Source organism: Ornithodoros turicata, chromosome 6 (genome assembly GCF_037126465.1).
Source record: "Ornithodoros turicata isolate Travis chromosome 6, ASM3712646v1, whole genome shotgun sequence".
Classification (NCBI taxonomy): Eukaryota; Metazoa; Arthropoda; class Arachnida; order Ixodida; family Argasidae; genus Ornithodoros; species Ornithodoros turicata.
Window position 1 is genome coordinate 45,285,175 of NC_088206.1, and position 4,236 is coordinate 45,289,410.

The 4,236-nt window shown below is 42.3% G+C and overlaps 1 long non-coding RNA gene across 1 annotated transcript; it reads left to right on the forward strand.

Moving 5' to 3' along the window:
* Positions 1–591: 591 nt before the first annotated feature.
* On the forward strand, positions 592–2,261 carry LOC135397963 (uncharacterized). Its single transcript, XR_010423917.1, has 4 exons — positions 592–730; positions 868–962; positions 1,086–1,203; positions 2,201–2,261. It is a non-coding gene; the product is annotated as an uncharacterized LOC135397963 (long non-coding RNA).
* Positions 2,262–4,236: the final 1,975 nt, after the last annotated feature.

Below are 4,236 nucleotides of genomic sequence, written 5' to 3' on the forward strand. Positions count from 1 at the left end.
TAAAGGTCAGATATGCCGATTTTGAAGTGCCGCAGAACTGAGCGATACTCGCGCTGTGTGTTCATTACCGAACACTGAATATGTGTGCGAAATATCTTGCTCCAACTGTTCGTAGTTTTTTAGAAAACAGTTTTTTTAGTTCCCACGCCCGGCCGTCAGACCGTCGGCAAACCCTGCGCACGGGCGCACCGACGTCACTGCTCTCGGTTTATCTGTCTTTGGCTTGACATGGACTCTTGGCTTGGCTGCTTGGCTTCTTTCGTTTCCTCCTCTGTGCATCGTACATAAGCGAACAGCTGTTATGTTGTTGCTAAGCCGGAAACAAAGCATGTGAATGTTTTTTTTTGGCACAGCGTCGTTTGGAAAGTGCACTTCCTTGTTCTGACCTTGCCTTTTATGGGCTGGAGCGATATGATTCGTAAATATGCCACGGCGAAGTTGTCGAAGATGCGAGAGTGCTACGCTGTTAGAACAATTCATCGGAGCATTCAAGTGTTACCTATTATAAGCTGCCAAAAGACCAAGCAGTGCGAAGCTCTTGGCTGACAGTGGTGCCTGCTAATTTCCACTGCAAGAATTTCGTCCACGAATGTTATCATAGGTTACGCGCGACTCCAGAGGCAATTTGGAATCTCGGCACGAAATCGTCTGATGAAAATCTGAGGTGCCCGACGCATAACATTTTGAACGTGCCACGGAGGATCAAGGCAAAAAACGAGAGCAAAAAATGGTAAGTCGAGGTTCGGATATAAAAAATAGCAAGCTTAATGAATCGATTGTGCAGCTGTCCTACTGCGCTTACTCTGATATAACCACGATTAGCAACACAATAGTACTATTGACAATCTAACATCTGAATTATCACAGGTGCACGCTGAAGGCGGAAATGAAGCATGATCTGGCTTGCATCTGGTCATGAAGAAATTGCTGACACGTTAGTTGCAGTCCACCTCCACCAACAGGTATGACAATGTGATATTATAATTTGAGTATTCATCTATGTTCAACTTTTCATGTGCACTCGCATGCAGACATTTTGACACCACTTTTAAATCTGCCCTCAAAGTTACAACCTGTGCTTCCAGGGTGGAAAACAAAGGTCGCCATTCCGATTAGCTGCTATCTCCCAGTTCAAGCACTTTTGTGTCTGGACACTGGTTCCTGTGGATGGGGTGTTACAAGCTTTACTGTCTGATATAGAAGGTACGTTACATTAGTTCAGTTAATTTGTCTTTTGCACATTTTTGTTACTGTTAGCTGGATTACTGTTGGACATACAATCCTTTGACACACTGAAGCTGATGTCGCCTCTGATAACATTTTAGAATTTTCAGTGTCATCAACGTCCATTGAGGAAGGTGCCTTTACTATCTGCGAATCTTCAACTGAAGAATAGCCCAGAATTCATGTTAACATTGTCTACTCTTATTAATTCACTGTCTGTTTTCTGAGAGCTAAGAAAAATGGAAACTATTTATTTGTCACAAATTCACACTGGATACTGGTGTGGTACTGGCTTGACATGTAAGCTAAAATACCTGGATTCTACAATAATTGTGTTCAACTTGGTGCATTACCGTGGGCAATGCCACATTCACTACATTTTTAGTGGGTCCGGTGCACAAATACTGTGTGCATACTGCATACATACATACTGTTCGATAGGCAAAAATACCTGAGCAGTGCTGTGTAGTCTTTTTACTCAAAGTCCATACTCTTACTGCAAAGTCACAGTACGTAGAACAGCAATGTGCAAGTATGCTGCGATAGAGATTCACAACAGAAAGAAGACTGTTGAGAGCATCTAAATTTTAATGAGACGAGACTTTCGTGCACAAGGCTGCTCTTGTTAATGTCTAACATGAAGTTACAAAATCCCAGAATATATAAAACATGTTGTAATGTAGAGAGCGAGGGGTAGTACAGACATAAAGATAATTATATAATCATATATAATAAAATAAAAAGGGGGTACAACTGCCCCCTCAACTCAACTCGACAACTCAATAACTCTACTTATTCTCTACCTTACAACATGTCATATATTCTGGAATTTTGTAACTTGATGTTAGACATCAAGAAGTACAGCCTTCTGTGCAAAAGTATTCTTTCTCTTGTGCACAATCATTATGCAGTAAATGCGACTATCCATTTCTTGTCATTAAATGCTTTTCCTTTCTTTCTTTCTTTTTTTCTGCAGTGATGAGCATCCATAAGGACACATGCCAGAAAGGGAGTCTCTTTGGGATGACAAACCCTCATCACCTTATGAGGATACAATGGTTGACGAATGGTTCTCAAGCACATCGAAACTTCCAACAAATAATTCATGAAAAAGCCAGTCAGTGCTAGCACCAGGAATTGAACGTGGGCCATCCTGCTACCAGTCAGAGATGTTCAGTGGTGTAGCCACGGGGGGGCTAGGGGGGCTCGAGCCCCCCCTACCTGCCACGGACCGACCCACACAAATCGTGCAAATCCGAGAACATAATATATGGGGGGGGGGGACCAGTGTGACTATCGCGAAAGTTCTTGCAGTTCATGGCGTCTATCTAAGAAGCATTCTTGAATGGTTTTCAAAGTATGAGCTTTCCAAAATACTTCCAATCTCGTGACACCACTTCATTGGTCATGACAGCCTATACATGTTATCGTACTGTGAACGTCTAAATCAACTACTTTCGTTCCCTTTTTTAATCCTCAGTTTGAAGCGTGCACAAGTACGTGTGTGTTGTCGACACAAGATCAGCGGGGGGGAGTTTTCGTATCGAGCCCCCCTACCTTTGAGGTCGGGCTACGCCACTGGAGATGTTACATTTCAGGCGCTCATTGACTTTTGGTGAATTACTTGTTGACTTTGTCCCAAGGTGGAGCTCGCTACAGCTCATTTGCTATCTGTTAATGTTGTGGCGTGTGTTGCGTTTTTCTCTTTGTGTGTTCCAGACTCAGAACGGTTAATTTGGATCAGGTCAGGTACTTTTCATTTAGACATGGCAAACATAAAGTGGTGTTTCTCAACACAACTTAGCAGTGGTCTTCATGCATTACTGCTACGGCCATTAAGCGTGAATAGAAACCTAGCCAGAGCAGCTGATACACAGAGAGAACATAGCCCGTGTGTGTTTGTCTTTTCCACCGCAGCCCTTGGGTTTCCTCCCTGATGGCTACACATGTCAGGGATAGGTTTCAGAACCGGTAGTTCCCGCCAAGTGTGAATTGCTTTTCAGGGGATCATCACGCTGGCAGATGAAACATATGGTTTAAATTATTTGCAGGACAGGAATTGCGCCGCGTCACACAAATACTACTACTACGACGTAAGAGTGGTTTAAAATCTATATTTTTTTGTGTTCCTGACATTATCGCACAAGATGTAGTATCCACTATGATCCTTTATGTGGGGGGTATGTACAGCGCAATCAACAGATGCTATTTACAAATCTGTTTTCTACTGTGTTGAAATGGGGTAGTTTGTATCTGAGAGCCATAGTGAAACACAGGCCCTCGAGAAACATGGCAACACATTGCAGGGACTCTGGATGCTGCCTAAATTTCCAGAACACACAGCTCAAGGCAGCGGTTAAATAACAAGTGGTTAGAGAAATCCAAGATAGTTGCATTCGTAAGCAGTCCGCTGTTGGATTTGCTTCTGTCAGAGATACGTTATCTCAAAGGGAACGCACGGACACACTCAGAATGATACTAGGGCTGCCTGTGAAATAGAATGAGGAGAGGGGAAGATATATAACCCTTTTTCTTGTCTGTTATTCTATTGGTTAAATTGACATTTTCTTAGCAGCATATGTGTGTATATTCCAGAGTCTGCTAATAAATATATCAGTTTAGAGCTAGCAGTCGCATTGTAGATGTCTCATCCTGTCCTTGGTTGCTTGTGATTCACTATGGCCATGCTTGCTAATGCAAAAACAGAAAACAAAAAAAAGACAATAGAAAAACACAGAAAGAGCGACCTAAAAAGCTGTCTGTTCTAGTGCTCACATGGAGGCAATGCAATGAGGTAACATGTTCCATTCATGAACTGTGCATAGTAGTACATATCACAACGGCAACCGTTTATTCAGATTTTTCTTGAAGTACTTTGTTTTTTTTAGCTTTGTTTGCACAGTCTATTATTGGAGCTTTATGTGATTCCCCTCTTCAGATACTTTAAGATTGCTGATGCTGTGCAGTTTGTTAATTTTGAAACTGTACTGTGCTGAGGTACAAATACAGAAT